We start from the raw sequence: 17,061 nt of genomic DNA, 5'->3' as shown, positions 1-17,061 counted from the left end.
TCTCCGTCTTGTTAGGGAGAAAGACATAAACAATGAGAAAATCTGGTAATAGAAATATGCAATCAGACAAGAGTACATCCATGGGAAGAGCAAACTCAGCTTGAAGGCATTTTGAAAGAAGCAACACTCGAGGTAAGTTTTAAGCCTTGAGAACTTCACCAAACCTCAAACAAGGTCACAAAGGCCATAAACATGTGGTACCTGTAGAAAACTGTAGATAGTTGTGGGATTCTAGTTTTTATTTTAATTCACCATGGATATAAGTGGGATGAGACCATAGTCACTTGGAATATACAAGTATCCCTGCCCTTTGAGTGTGGATCCCAGGATTTGGTAAGATAGACTGGTCATATATTTTGATTTATTCATGTATTCTTTTAAAAAGCATTGAGGACATATTATGTGCCAGAAACTCCATTATACTGATTGGATCACAGAAAAAAATTAGACTAAGTCTTTTTAGTCTAGGTCCAGTCGACTGGACAAGGAAGCTCCAGTCCACTGGAAGGAAACAGACGCAATAAACCAGGTAGAACAAATTGTCAGAGGTACTGTGATAGACATTTGTGTAGGGTATTGTGGCCCCCAAGATTAAATGAGAAAGGATGAGAGAGGAGAGAAGAGAGAGTAGGAAAACCTCCATTGAGGAACTGACCTTGGAGCTGAGTCTCAAATTTGAGAGGATTCCAGAAAGAGAATGCACAGCAAAATGGAGGCAAGTACATAGATGCTGGTGAAAGAGCAGGGTGCACCAAGAGTCAACCTTGTCAGTGCCTGTCTTGAGTGCGGTGTGCAAGGGTATGTATCATGAAAAGTCTTACTTATTATGCCAGAGGGTTCTATAAGTATCCTTACACTTGTGGCAGTGTAGCCGTGTTTGTCGCTCAGTCATGTCTGACTCTTCGTGACCCCATGAACGGTAGCCCACCAGGCTCCTCTGTCCATGGGATTTCCCAGGCAAGAATACTGGAGTGGGTTGCCGTTCCCCTCTCCAGGGGATCTTCCTGACCCAGGGATTGAACCCAGGTCTCCTGAATCACAGGTAGATTCTTTACCATCTGAGCAACAGGGAAGATACACTTGTGGGGCCCAGGCCAAAAGCACAAGCACAGCGTCCTGGCCGGCCCCTTCTTTTCCCATCCCTGCTCCTGTTATTCAAACCTCCTCACACACATTTGTGAACAACTCAGCTTGCATGTCCAGGGTCTGTCCTGTCTCCTTGCAAACAGCTGCCTTTGCCCTCCTCTGAGACATGAGTGAGCCCTAGCGGTGGGCTCAGGCTGTTCGGGCTGGGAATCCCAGGGGTATTGTCTCGAAGGAGGAGGACACAGGCTCTGGGTGAGAAAGCCCTATCCAAGCTATAGCTGGGGATTTCTTGCCCTGAGCGGGGAGGGGCATGGTTGGGGAAAGGGCCAGAGTGGAGTCCTTTAAACTTAAGTGGGGTGGAAAATGTTTCCTGTAAAGGCTAGATCTGAAAACTTTAGGCTTTGTCAGCCACATATGACAATTGCTGGGTGTTCATCTTTTTTTGGTTAAACACTTAAAAAATATAAAATCCATTTTTATCTTGAAGGCCACACAAAAAGAGGCCGCAGGCTGGATTCAGCCAAGGGCCACAGTTTATATGACACAGAAAAGCAGAAGAGTGAGGTATCACTGAAGGATGCTAAAAAGGGGAGTGATAATCACTTTGTGTTTTGGGAAGATCAATCTGGCTTTGTGGGAAGTATACTGGAGTTTGATGGGTCAGGAGGCTATTGTGATGATCCAGACAGGAAATGGTGAAGTCCTAAATGAAGTCAGAAGTCATGGGACTGGAGAAGGTGGTGAATAAAGTACATTTAAAAAAAGTTGATGACTTTGGGTTTCTAATTAAGTCAGCTGGTTGGTGGTTCTAATTACTGACATAGGGGTATCTAAGGGCAGGGTGGCACAAGTTAATATGTTCTAGTTTTAGCATCTGGAGCTTGAATTCTAGGTAGGGTACCAAGGGGGTGTCACACCCACGAGCTGTTATTCTATAGTCAGGACAAGCCTGGCGATACAGACTCGAGAATCACCAGGGGATAGATGGTCTCTCAGAGAACATTTGGAAAGTAATCGAGGAAGAGAAATTCCTCCATCCTACATGTGCCTCTTTCCTGAGATAAAAGACCTCAAGACAAAATGGGAGAGGAGACATAGGGGCCTTGCCCTGGAGGGCTGGCAGGGCTGAGGATGGTGAGCAGTGTGGGGTCCAAGGTATGCCTGGAGCACAGCAAAAATGAGTCTGGAAGGGTGATCACAGAATGGTCAACAGAGGCTTTTCTTCCTGGGGTTAGTCCTTCAGCTCCTGGATTTATACCCTGAGTAGGAATCTACTGTATTGTAACAGGTCCAAATCTAAGATCAAAAGCTCAGGTGTGTAAGAAATATTACATTTCTTTGTGATCCCTGGATCAACCTAGTTTTGATTCCAAGTTGCCACTCCTTTGCACTGGTTGCTGTTTAGTTTTTAAGTTGTGTCTGACTCTTGCAGCCCCATGGACTGAGCCTGCCAAGGCTCCTTGGTCCATGGGGTTTTCCAGACAAGAATACTGGAGGGGGTTGCCATTTCCTTCTCCAGGGGATCTTCCCGACCCAAGGATCAAACTGGGGAATTGACAGGTCACTTCTTACTGCGGAGCCGCAGGAAGCTCACTGGGCCAGTAGGAAGGTGTATAAGTCAATCTGACAGCCTCCATTGCCACCTGGACCATACTCCCTGGCTGATGAGTCATCTCTCCCACCCTGGTTACTGCTGGTCTTCCCATTTTCTGTGTCTGCACAATCCTGTCTGGGCTGGCAGCTTCTGGCAGTTTCCCTGACACACTGAGGGTACTGGAATATTTGGCAAAGCTCTGAAACCCAGTGCCTGGGCCCCAGCTTCCCTGGGTAAACCATGTACCTCCTGTTTGGACCCTTGCTACTTCTCAGGGTAATGACTTGGAATAGAGCCTGGCTTCTGCTGCTTCTGGACCTATGGACTCCTTACCTCCCACCACTATGTAGTCTCCAAGTCTGGGAGGAAGTTCCTCCCTCGTGCTCCTTCACCATACACTTTAAGCTCATTCAATCCATAACTTGAAAAACACGTTCTTCTTTGCTCCCGGGAAGGGAGGACTTGCTTCGCCAAAGATGCGAAAAATATTTGCACTTCACTTTCTAGTGCATTGAAAAAAAAGAAAAACACAAAACCAGATAAGATTATGCATTGTCAACATTTATATGTTGGCACATATTACTGGTGGAGGGGAGGTTGCTGAGTACAAGGAAGAACCCAGACTCTGATGGATGAAGGAGATGGTTATTGGGACAGGGGATGGGGACAAAGAATTGCTGAAGGTGACATCTTTGGATGTGGGCTTCCCTGACTTTTTAGAATAGAGCTTTGCAGGAAGCCTGCTCTCAAGGGTCGTAGATCAAACCTGGAATATCCTCAGTGACCTAGTAGGTAGTGGGGGTGGGAGGAGGTGGGGCACTGGGCACTGGTGGTTGTGTAGGAAAAATACCTGGTCTTTCTCACGTGTTTTTCTTTGTTCTTCCTTGTACTACCACACTCACAGCACTTCTGACGCCAGATGTGTAGGGGGCTTCCCCCCATAAGAAGCAACACCAGGTGGATGGCCTATTAGAAGAAGTGTGCATCACTTTCAGTTCAGTTCAGTTCAGTTGCTCAGTCGTGTCCGACTCTGTGACTCCATGAATCGCAGCACGCCAGGCCTCCCTGTCTATCACCAACTCCCAGAGTTTACCCAAACTCATGCACATTGAATTGGTGATGCCATCCAGCCATCTCATCCTCTGTCATCCCCTTTTCTTCCTGCCCCCAATCCCTCCCAGCATCAGGGTCTTTTCCAATGAGTTAACTCTTTACAAGAGGTGGCCAAAGTATTGGAATTTCAGCTTCAGCATCAGTTCTTCCAATGAACGCCAAGGACTGATCTCCTTTAGGATGGGCTGGTTGGATCTCCTTGCAGTCCAAGGGACTCTCAAGAGTCTTCTCCAAAACCATAGTTCAAAAGCATCAGCACTCAGCTTTCTTCACAGTCCATCGCTTTAGTTGTGTGTAATTCTTTGCAACCCATTGGACTGTAGCCCACCACGCTCCTCTGTCCGTGGGATTCTCCAGGCAAGAACACTGGAGTGGGTTGCCATGCCCTCCTCTAGGGAATCTTCCTGACCCAGGGACTGAACCTGCATCTCTAACAGCTGGCCTATAATTTAACTCAATTCTGACATGATCTACCTGGAGATAGCATCAGATCCAGAGGAGATTCTCCCCCTGCCCCAGCCTTCACACACTCACTTCAGATACCAAGCCTAAGTAATAAGTCTGAAGTTACCCACAGCTTCCGTCCAATGTGACTACAAACCAGGGGTTCCTAAGATCTCCCTCCTTAGAGTCAATCATCTGCTAGAATGGCTCATGGAGCGCAGGGAAAACAGGTATGTTTACCAGTTTATTAAAAGACGTGATAAAGGATGCAGATGAACAGACAGAAAAAGAGATGAAAGGAATACGTGGGTCAAGAAGACTGGAAGGGCCCTAGGTTCAGGAGTTACTGTCTCCATGGAGCTAGGGTACACTGACATGGATGTGTTCACCAACCCGAAAGCTCTCCAAACCCCTTCCTTTGGAGATTTTAATGGAGGCTTCATCACATAGGTATGATTGATCTGTGACTCATTTCCTTCTCCTTCCTCAAGAGAATGGGGTATGTTTGGGGATGGGTCAGAAAATTCTAAGTTTATAATCATGCTTTGGTTTTTCTGGTGACCAGGCCTCATCCAGGAGCCCACCCAGAGTTGCCTCATGATAACAAAAGTTTGTATCACTCAGGAAATTACAAAGGGTTTAGAAATTATTGTCAAGGGTCAGATATCAAATATTAGAAAAAAAATGTTACTGATGCCCTTATTTAGCAGATCACAAGGGTTTTAGGAGCTCTGTGGCATGAACTGGGGATGGACACCAATATGTATTTTGTCTATTATTTCATAGTGTTATCAGTTCAGTTCAGTCAGTTGTGTCCAACTCTTTGCGACCTCATGGACTGCAGCACACCAGGCCTCTCTGTCCATCACCAACTCCCAGAGTTTACTCAAACTTATGTTCATTGAGTCGGTGATGCCATCCAACCATCTCATCCTCTGTCGTCCCCTTCTCCTGCCTTCAGTCTTTCACAACACCAGGGTCTTTTCCAAGGACTCAGTTCTTCACATCAGGTGGCCAAAGTATTGGAGCTTCAGCTTCAGCATCAGTCCTTCCAATGAATATGCAGGACTGATTTCCTTTAGGATTGACTGGTTGGATCTGCTTGCAATCAAAGGGACTCTCAAGAGTCTTCTTCAACATCACAGTTCAAAAGCATCAATTTCTCAGCTCTCAGCTTTCTTTATAGCCCAACTCTCACATCCATACGTGACTACTGGAAACACCATAGCTTTGACTAGATGGACCTTTGTTGGAAAAGTAATGTCTCTGCTTTTTAATATGCTGTCTAAGTTGGTGTTCTTGCCTGGAGAATCCCAGGGACAGGGGAGCCTGGTGGGCTGCCATCTATGGGGTCGCACAGAGTTGGACACTGTGGGGAGCTGCCCGTGAGAACGGGGTCTTTGCCTGAAGGACACAGCTCTGGGAGCTGCCTCAGTCCTTGAGGGTTTGCTTGCAAACATAGCTCTCTGTCCCGCCACCCCAGAGATTAGGTGATTATTTACTGCAGACACCTGGAGTTCTGGACAAACTTCTCACACACAGGGAAATGTTATCTGGTGTAAGAAATAATAACAGAGTGCCATTCCCATGCTCTCAAGATTTCTTGCGACTTTTTGTAAGATGTATAGGTCAACCAAGAAAAATGCTAACTGTCTTGTCTTTCTCACGCTCTCCTGTATAAATATAAGATGCTGAATAAAGTCGTGGTCAGACTGCGTCCCTTCGTGGAGACGTGTCTGAACCTCTCGACCCCATCTTTGTTGTAGAATTCTTTTGCTGAAGTTTCCTTTCTCAGATGCGCTGTGCACGTTCTCGGGACCTGATTGATTTTGCCGGCTGGCATGGGCAGGTGGCGCCCGAACAGGGACTCGGGAATCGGAGTGCGACGACAGCCGCTGCCTGCCAAGATTGAGGTAAGTAAAGAGGAATTCCTAATTAATTAAAGTAAAGGGCAGGGAGTGTTATTGTCGAGAGTAATAAATCATGGGACAAGGCAATAGCCACCAGTTATTTGTACATATGTTGAAAACTATGTTAAACGGTAGGGGAATTCATGTAAATAAGTTACAGCTAGAGAAGTTTTTACTTTTTATAGAAGAAGTTTGTCCTTGGTTTCCAGAGGAAGGAACAGTAAGTCTGAAAACTTGGAAGAAAGTAGGAAAACAATTGCAGACATATTATTCCTTACATGGTACCAATCGTGTCCCTGTGGATGCTTTCTCTTTGTGGACTCTGATAAGAGACTGTCTGGATCCTGAACATGAAGGACATAAGATTCAAATGGCCCTCAGGGATTCCAGAGAACCCGAAGTTGCAGAGCCTTCTGCCCCTCCGCCTGAGCCACTTTATGCTGTGCCTGAGGGAACAGCTTGTAAGGCTGGAGGGAATGATGATGTGTTAAGCTCTGATGAACAGGAAGAGTTAAATGAGCAAGCGCCTCAGTACCATAGAGAGGATATGCCTTGGGAGATGATGGTTAGCATGCAACCCCCTATAGGAAAAGGGGAATTAAAGCATTCAGGGCTTTCCGAAGAACAGCTGGAGAATTTAATTCAGAAAATTGTTATAGCAGTAAAAAATGATGCACAGGGAGACTCCCACTCCAGCCAGCCTGTGCCTCTAGCACATCCTCCCTTGGTTCTTGCTGGGCTCGATCCACCTCCACCTTTCGTAGAACCGCGAGAGCTTATATCCATCCCTGCTTCTTTGCCCGGTGAAAACATAATAATTAGAAGTGAGATATTATTATCTCCTCTTCAACAAGCGATTAAGCGAGCTAATGAAGAAAGAGAATGTATTCCTGGGTTTTCAGGAATCTATCCAGTATTTGAAAATGCTCAACACAGAGGTATTATGAACCGCTGCCCTTTAAGCAACTAAAAGAGTTTAAAATGGCTTGTGCACAATACGGCCCAACTGCGCCGTTTACTCAGGCTATTATAGAGGCTTTAGGAAACCAAAATCTGCCACCTAATGATTGGAAAAAGGTTGCTTGGGCTTGCTTATCTGGAGGAGATTATTTACTATGGAAATCTGAGTTTGCTGAGCAGTGTGGGATCACAGCCGATATCGGCGACAGGGACTGAACACCACTTACGAAATGATGGTGGGAGAGGGAGATTATCGAGACACTAATAATCAACTTAATTATTTGCCTGGAGTCTACCCTCAGATTAGTGCTGCGGCTCTACGAGCATGGAAAACACTTCCAAATTCTGATAAAAAGACTGAAGATTTACCTAAAATTCGCCAGGGGCCAGATGAACCATATCGATTTTGTTGCCCGCCTGCTTGAGGCAATTAGTAAAATGATAGGGGATGAGCAGGCAGGAATGGTGTTGGCTAAACAGCTTGCTTATGAGAATGCCAATTCGGCTTGTCAAGCTGCCCTGAGACCTTACAGAAAAAAGGGAGGCTTATCCAATTATGTACGGATTTGTGCTGATATCGGCCCTTTGTACGTTCAAGGCATAACTTTGGCCACGGCATTACAAGGAAAGACAGTCAAAGAAGTACTGTATCAACAACAAAAGCGGGATAAGGGATAAAATTTTGCAATTTGCTCACTATCACCAATTTCTCTTCCCCAAAATTGTTGTTTCTCAGCCCCTTGCCGACACCCTAACTGTATTTACTGATGGCTCTTCTAATGGACTAGCTAGTCTGATTATACAGGACAATACTGCTGCCTGGCGTACTAATTATAAGTCTGCTCAAGAAGTAGAACTATTTGCCGTATTTCAGGCTCTATTACAAATCTCTGCTCCATTTAATTTATATTCTGACAGTCAATATATCATAAGAGCCTTTAACACTATTGAGGCTGTTCCATTTATTGGTACCCTGAATTCTACTATTCAAACTCTTTTTCGTGATATACAACATTTAATTTGCTCCAGAGTTAATAAATGCTATTTTGGTCATATTTGTGCTCACTCTGGACTTCCTGGACTTTTAGCATGAGGCAATGCTTTTAGCTGACGAAGCTACATGTATGATATTTCCTTCATTGGAACAAATGGCAAAAACTTCCCACAGCTTACACCATCAAAACAGCAATAGCTTAAGACTTCAATTTGGCATTACTCGAGAAGCTGCCAGACAGATTGTTAAGCAATGTCAAACATGTCCTCAATTTTTTAGCATCCCCCATTATGGAGTTAATCCCCGAGGATTGTTGCCAAACGACATATGGCAAATGGATGTTACCCATATTCCTGAATTTGGTAAACAAAAATTTGTTCATGTTACTATTGACACCTTCTCCGGCTTTTTACATGCCTCTCTACAATCCAGAGAGGCTAGCAAACATTGCATAGCTCATTGCATTAAATGTTTTACTGTTATGGGAACCCCTAAAACCATAAAAACAGACAATGGTCCAGGATACACTGGAAAAAATTTTCAACTATTTTGTACGCAATTGTCTATCTCACATAAAACGGGTATCCCTTATAATCCTCAGGGTCAAGGAATCATTGAACAGGCGCATCAAACTCTCAAACATCAATTGCAAAAACTAAAGAAGGGGGAATTGTATCTCAATACCCCCTCCAACCCTCTAAACCATGCTTTATTTGTTCTAAATTTTTTACAGTTGGATATATGTGGCCATTCAGCAGCACAGCAATTTTGGAACTTTGATGTGCAAACAATAAGACCTAAAGTCTTTTGGAAAGACCCACTTGTGGGAAAATGGTATGGACCAGATCCAGTAATAATTTGGGGACGAGGGTATGTTTGTGTTTTCCCACAGGATGCCGAAGGGCCGCGCTGGCTGCCAGAAAGGTTGGTACGCACGGCGGAGACAATCTCTCGTAAACCAGATGAGGAGATTGATGATTCAAGAGCATGATGAATTACCATCTCAGCAACAACTCCAGGCATTGATGTGAGAGGCACAGAATCGTGTTGCTGTGCAGGGCGATCCAATATCGCCTTTAAGCTTCCTGATAACCTTATTAATTATCTTAAATCAGATTAATACTGCACACTCTGAAGAATATTCAAGTGTTTACTGGGCTTATTTGCCCGACCCTCCCCTTCTCCAACCCGTGGACTGGGAGGGTCAGTCCATTCCCATATACACTAATGAAACTGTTTTGCTTCTTGCACCTTGTTTAATTAAAAAACTGACTGATGATCTATGGATGATAAAGGCTTCCATCTATGGAAATGGTCTGTGGTTAAAGGAACATAAGTGTACGCCTATATAAAAAGAAAGGGGGAGATGCAGGGAGCTGCCCATGAGAACGGGGTCCTTTGCCTGAAGGACACAGCTCTGGGAGCTGCCTCAGTCCTTGAGGGTTTGCTTGCAAACATAGCTCTCTATCCCGCCACCCCAGAGATTAGACGATTATTTACTGCAGACACCTGGAGTTCTGGACAAACTTCTCACACACAGGGAAATGTTATCTGGTGTAAGAAATAATAACAGGGTGCCATTCCCGTGCTCTCAAGATTTCTTGTGACTTTTTGTAAGATGTATAGGTCAACCAAGAAAAATGCTGTCTTGTCTTTCTCACACTCTCCTGTATAAATATAAGATGCTGAATAAAGTCGTGGTCAGACTGCATCCCTTCGTGGAGACATGTCTGAACCTCTCGACCCCATCTTTGTTGTAGAATTCTTTTGCTGTAGTTTCCTTTCTCAGCCGCGCCATGCACGTTCTCGGGACCTGATCAACTTTGCCGGCTGGCACCGGCAGGACACGACTGAAGTGACTTAGTAGCAGCAGCTAGGTTGGTAACAGCTTTTCTTCTAAGGAGCAGGTGTCTTTTAATTTCATGGCTGCAGTCACCACCTGCAGTGATTTTGGAGCCCAAGAAATTAAAGTCTGTCACTGTTTCCATTGTTTCCCCATCTATTTGCCATGAAGTGATGGAACTGGATGCCATGATCTTCATTTTTTGAATGTTGAATTTTAAGCCAGACTTTTTACTGTCCTCTTTCACTTTCATTTAGAGGCTCTTTAGTTCCTCTTCACTTTCTGCCATAAGGGTGGTGTCATCTGCATATCTGAGGTTATTGATATTTTTCCTGGCAATCTTAATTCCAGCTTGTGCTTCATCCAGCTTGGCATTTTGCATGATGCATATAAGTTAAATAAGCAGGTGACAATATACAGCCTTGACATACTCCTTTCCCAATTTGGAACCAGTCTATTATTCCATGTCCAGTTCTGACTGTTGCTTCCTGACCTGCATACAGATTTCTCAGGAAGCAGGTCAGGTGTTCTGTTATTCCCATGTCTTTAAGAATTTTTCACAGTTTGTTATGATCCACACAGTCAAAGGCTTTGGCATAATCAATAAAGCAGAAGTAGATGTTTTTCTGGAAATATCTTGCTTTTTCCATGATCCAACGGATGTTGGCAATTTGATCTCTGGTTTCTGTGCCCTTTCTAAATCCAGCTTGAACATCTGGAAGCTCACAGTTCACGTACTCTTGAAGCCTGGCTTGAAGAATTTTGAGCATTACTTTGCTAGTGTGTGAGATGAGTGCTATCGTGCAGTAGTTTGAACATTCTTTGGCATTCACAGTGTTATAGCCTCATACACACTTTCCTGCTTCTAGTCAGGATGGCTTTGGAATTTTGTTGCATTGACCTAGGTGCCAGAACCCTTGCTCTAATCTGTGGATTGCTGGGAATGGTTGGTACTAAAATCAGCTCTTATTTAGAAGTTAAACTTTTACTTGCTTATACAATTTACTCTTCAAAGCACCTGGGGAGGTAAATGCTATGATATCCGTTCTAATGATGGAACTCTCTGAAACTCAGAGAGGCTAGGTGAAAATACCAAAGTTAAAGACTTAATGTGTGACCTAAACCCAGATTGGCTTCCCTGCTGGCTCAGTGGAAAAGAATTTGCCTGCAATGCAGGGGATGTGAATTCCATCCCTGGGTTGGGAAGATCCCCTGGAGGAGGAAATGGCAACCCACTCTAGTATTCTTGCCTGGAACATCCCATGGACAGAGCAGCCTGGCCAGCTACAGTCCTTGGGGTTGCAAGAGAGTCAGACACAACTTAGCAACTAAATAACACACTCATGTCACTTGTAGGTTCAACCTATAGATGATTTATTGCCCAACAGTGACATTTTGAGAATGAAAGGGTCTGCTCTTAATAATTGTGAGAGAACAAAAGTGTACAATGGAGTTCTCTTGGGCAGTTTGGAGTGTGTGGGCAACTGATTATTTTTCTATTTTTAGTAACTTTTTAAAAGAACAAATAGTAATTTTGGTAATCATTTCCACTTTAAAAACTTCTCAGTCTTATTACTTTGCAACCTTAGCTTTATTATTTCCCTCCTTCAAGAAAGATGAGATTGCCAACTCCTTTTCTGAAACTATTTAACATCTAACCTCAAAACTTGATAAAAGTAGCCTCACTTGTGAACAAAGATGCAAGAATCTGTATTGCTTACCTGAATTTTGTAATGATTAAATAAGGACATATATTGTGGCTAATTATGATTAATTCTTAAGAGTGCAAGGAGAAATTTCTATGTGAAAGATCGATTAATATAATTTCCCATACTAACAAACTAAAGAATGAAAAACATTTCAACAGGTTCAGAATAAGATTCATTTTATACTTATTTATGATTTCAACTAGAAATAGGAAGGAACTCCCTTAACATGATAGAAAGGTATTTATCTTTTTACATGGAAAAACTTGAAGGCATTCACCTTAAAATTAGGAACAATACAATAATATATGCTATCACAATGTTCATAATGTTGGAAGTTCAGGCCAATGTTATCAGATAGGAAAAAACACTAAGAAATAGAAGGATTGGGTGGGAAGATATAAAATTGTTATTTTCTTTTTTGGCCATGCTGCACAGCATAGGGGATCATAGTTCCCCCACCAGGATCAACCCTGCACCCCCTGCAGTGGAAGCACAGAGTCTTGACAACTAGACCACCAGGAAGTTCCCAAATTGTCATTTTCAAGTGTCATGATTGTTTCTGTAGAAGAAAATCAACAGACTCTTAGAAGAAACAAGTGAGTTCAGTATTTGCTGATTATAAGATCAATATACCAAAATCAGTAGCTTTCCTCTCAGAGAGTGAGTCATAGTCGCTCTGTCATGTCTGACTTTTTGCGACCCCATGGACTGTAGCCTGCCAGGCTCCTTTGTCCATGGAATTCTCCAGGCACGCATACTGGAGTGTTTGCCGTTTCCTTCTCCAGGGGACCTTCCTGACCTAAGGACTGAACTTGTCTCTGCTGCAATGAATGGCAGGTGGATTCTTTACCAATGAGCCCTTAAATACTCCATCAAAGAGCATAAGAAAGAGCTGAAATAATAGTGAAATGAATTATCTTCGTGAATGAGAATACAGTATTTAGAGATAACAATTTCCCCCAAATGCAATGCAGTTCCAAGCAAGTCATAGCCCCTTTGGAGAGATCCTGCTGCTCTCACATTTTCAGTGAACCATCAAGTGACTCCTGGGAGAAGGCAGGACTCTATGAAAGAGGAAAGGTACTCCTTATTGCTTTTTGGAAGCTAGCACATATGTGATTCTAGCTCAGACATAAAATTCTCCTTCTCAGAACTCTGAATCTCATGTGAGCGGCACAGTAGTGCAGGAGGCGCTCAGAAGGCTTTTCCCGGTGGTGGCATCTGAGCGAGTGTCTCCTCCATTGTAGCCTTCTCTGTCATGCTGTTGCCAGGCCTGCTGTGCTTCTCACTCATTTTTGGAGTCTTTTTCTATAACCTCCTTTGGGAGAATTTCTGTGAACTCTCCGATATCCTCTCCAACAAATTCATTTTGCATTTAGCGAGACAGAACCAGTTTCTGAGGCTTGCCATCAAGAACTTGGAACTGGGAACACTGCCAGAATAATTCTGCAATTTATGTAGAAGAATGCAAGTCCAAGACCATGGGTCAGCAAAACTTTTTCCATAAAAGGCTAGATAATAAATATCTTAGGCTTTGGTGGCAAGATGCAACAAGTCAACTCTACTCAACAAACTTATACTACTAGATATTCAGACATGTTATCCAGCCATCCTAGGTAAACACTGTGGTACTAGTATAGGAACACACAAATGCACCATGAAGCAGAATAGAATCCAGAAAGAGGCACATGGGAGTCTTGGTTATTTAAATATTTTGTTAGAAATATTTTGTTAGCAACAGTTAGGACCAGACAGAGAACAATGGACTGGCTCCAAATTGGGAAAGGAGTACGTCAAGGCTGTATATTGTCACCCTGCTTATTTAACTTGTATGCAGAGTACATCATGAGAAACACTGGGCTGGAAGAAGCACAAGCTGGAATCAAGACTGCCGGGAGAAATATCAATAACCTCAGATATGCAGATGACACCACCCTTATGGCAGAAAGTGAAGAGGAACTAAAAAGCCTCTTGATGACAGTGAAAGAGGAGAGTGAAAAAGTTGGCTTAAAGCTCAACATTCAGAAAACAAAGATCACGGCATCTGGTCCCATCACTTCATGGCAAATAGATAGGGAAACAATGGAAACAATGACAAACTTTATTTGGGGGGCTCCAAAATCACTGCAGATGGTGACTGCAGCTATGAAATTAAAAGAGACTTGCTCCTTGGAAGAAAAGCTGTGACCAACCTAGACAGCATATTAAAAAGCAGAGACATTACTTTGCAAACAACAAAGGTCCATCTAGTCAAAGCTATGGTTTTTCCAGTAGTCATGTGTGGATATCAGAGTCAGATCATAAAGAAAGCTGAGTGCCAAAGAATTGATGCTTTTGCACTGTGGTGCTGGAGAAGACTCTTGAGAGTCCTTTTGATTGCAAAGAGATCAAACCAGTCAATCCTAAAGGAAATCAGTCCTGAATATTCGTTGGAAGGACTGATGCTGAAGCTGAAGCTCCAATACTTTGGCCACCTGATGCGAAGTACTGACTCCTTGGAAAAGACTCTGATGCTGGGAAAGATTGAAAGCAGGAGGAGAAGGGGATGGCAGAGGATGAGATGGTTGGATGGCATCACCGACTCAATGGATATGAGTTTGAGTAAGCTCTAGAAGTTGGTGATGGACAGGGAGGCCTGGTGTGCTGCAGTTCATGGGGTCACAAAGAGTCGGACACGACTGAGCGACTGAACTGAAATGTTTTGTAGAAAAATTTGTTTCACTATGTGAAAAAAAAAAATTAGCTCCCTACCTTAGGCAAAATATAAAAATAAACTCTGGAATACGAAAGTAAGAAAGGAGCTAAATATGAAAGATAAAATTACTGGAAGAACACATCATCTATCTTTAGGTCTTTGGGTTAGGGAAGAATTATGGTTGTTAGGCTAATATGAAACTATTTTGTATTCTTGAAGGACGTGTCAGCAGAGAATGTGATTGTGTTTTAGGGCAAATTAGCCTGGAGCTGAAATCTGTGTGGTAAACTCAGGGGAGCAGAAGAGCAATGGAAGAACCAAGGCCTGGCAATGAACTGTTTGCTGAACCATTGTCTGGGTTGTGAAAGAAAAGGAGCTCCAGGCCAAAGAAAGAATGAGTGTATTTTTGTTGACAACAATGATGATAAGAATTGAAGGGGAGACTTTGGAGCCAAAAAAGCAATATGAGGTTCTGCTTGATGATTCAGTAAATACCATGGTTTTCAGGGACAAGAATGAAGCAAGTGACAAAGTCCAGACACAGAATTAGATATACTCTAATTTTTTTTTGTTGTTGTTGCTGCTGCTAAGTCACTTCAGTCATGTCCAACTCTGTGCGACCACATAGACAGCAGCCCACCAGGCTCCCCCATCCCTGGGGTTCTCTAGGCAAGAATACTGGAGTGGGTTGCCATTTCCTTCTCCAATGTATGAAAGTGAAAAGTCAAAGTGAAGTTGCTCAGTCGTGTCCGACTCTTAGCGACCCCATGGACTGCAGCCTACCAGGCTCCTCTGTCCATGGGATTTTCCAGGCAAGAGTACTGGAGTGGGGTGCCATTGCCTTTTTTGTTATGTATATTATTAATATAATCTTTTTGGAAATGAAAATAAAAGCAGGTGTGCTCCTTCGTATCTGACTCTTTGCGATCCCAAGGACTGTAGCCCACCAGGCTCCTCTGTCTCTGGGCTTATCCTGGCAAGAATACTGGAGTGGATTGCCGTTTCCTTCTCCAGGGGATCCTCCTGACCCAGAGATCGAAGCTGTGTCTCTTGTGGCTCCTGCGTTGGCAGTGGGTTCTTTACCACTGAGCCACTTGGGAAGCCCCCACCTTCTTGGAGATGCAACAAAAGAAAAAGGACTGGAAACACACAAGCATTGCTTCAAATCCAAGTGTCATTACTGGCTGTGAGAGTTTCCTCTTTTATGAAATGGAGGCAATCAGGGTTGCTATAATGCTGCTGCTGCTGCTGCTAAGTCGCTTCAGTCGTGTCCGACTCTGTGTGACCCCATAGACGGCAGCCCACCAGGCTCCCCTGTCCCTGGGATTCTCAAGGCAAGAACACTGGAGTGGGTTGCCATTTCCTTCTCCAATGCGTAAGAGTGAAAAGTGAAAGTGAAGTTGCTCAGTTGTGTCCGACCCTCAGCGACACCATGGACTGTAGCCCACCAGGCTCCTCCATCCATGGGATTTTCCAGGTAAGAGTACTGGACTGGGGTGCCATTGCCTTCTCCTGCTGTAATGATTAGAGTGTAAGTATGTAGAGTGGGTTGAAGATGGTTACAAATTCTTTGTCGGTTGAGAAGTGGAGCTTATTTTCCTTTACTTTGAATCGGGCTGACTGGACCGGTGTATGCTTTAGCCAGTAGCACTCAGAAGAAGTGATGCTTCTGATTCTAACCCCTTGGAAATGATAGGTCTGGGGATTCAGTCATTGTGTACCAAAGAGGCCATTTGTGGGGAGAGAGGTCCCAGCTCTCCAGTCCCCCTGCTAAGGCGCTAGACACGTGAAGGAAGCCATCTCGGACATTCTGGCCCAGCCCCACCACCTGGCTGAAGATTTATGAAAGACCCTACACAAGATTGGGCTTCCCAGGCGGCTGAGTAGTCGAACCTTCCTGCGTCGCCAATGCAGGAGATGCAGGAGATGAGGGTTTGATCCCCAGGTCGAGAAGATCCCCCGGAGAAGGAAATGGCAGCCCATTTGAAGGAAATGCCAACTCCAGTATTGCCTGGAAAGTTCCGTGGACAGAGGAGCCTGGCAGTCTACCACCCACAGAATCACAAAGAGTTGGACACGACTGAGCGACTGAGCATGCGTGCACTGTAAACAAGACTAGCAGTGCTACCTAGCCAAGCCCCAGAATTACGTGATAGAAAATGGTTATAGTAGTTTGAAGATCCTACGTTTGATGCTTATTTGCTAAGCATCAGAGAACATTTGCTAATCCAAAGAACACATTCAACTGTCAATGCTTGGAACAAAGCATGCATGCTAAGTCTCTTCAGTCGTGTCTAACTCTGCTACACTATGGACTGTAGCCCGCCACGCTCCTCTGTCCATGGGATTCTCCAGCAAGAACACTGGAGTGGGCTGCCATGCCCTCCTCCAGGGGATCTTCCCAACCCAGGGATCGAACCCTTGCAGGTGGATTCTTTACCACTTAGCCACCACAGAAACCCTTCTAAGTATTTACATGTTGGCAATTATTATTCAAGTGAACACAGGACATGGAGAAATCTTTCAGTAAAAAGTCAATTTCTAGTCAATGCTTTTCCAGGCCACTAATTTATACATTAATTAATTCCTTCTTTTCACAAATAATAAACAGGTGCCCTACTCACATGCTCTTTTAAGCGCTAACAAAGCAGCTAAGTTCCCTGCCTGAAAGGAATTAAGATGATGTCCTTTAGTCTTTGTTGGTGATGTGATG

General features: G+C 44.0%; 1 pseudogene; it reads left to right on the top strand.

The window, feature by feature from the left end:
• Positions 1 to 3,493: 3,493 nt before the first annotated feature.
• Positions 3,494 to 9,849, top strand: LOC132342298 (endogenous retrovirus group K member 7 Gag polyprotein-like; annotated as a pseudogene).
• The last annotated feature ends 7,212 nt before the right edge of the window (positions 9,850 to 17,061 follow it).

The sequence above is a fragment of the Bos taurus genome, chromosome 15, assembly GCF_002263795.3.
Source record: "Bos taurus isolate L1 Dominette 01449 registration number 42190680 breed Hereford chromosome 15, ARS-UCD2.0, whole genome shotgun sequence".
Lineage (NCBI taxonomy): Eukaryota > Metazoa > Chordata > Mammalia > Artiodactyla > Bovidae > Bos > Bos taurus.
Note: the sequence above shows the minus strand (reverse complement) of the source record. Positions and strands in the feature narration are given on the sequence as shown.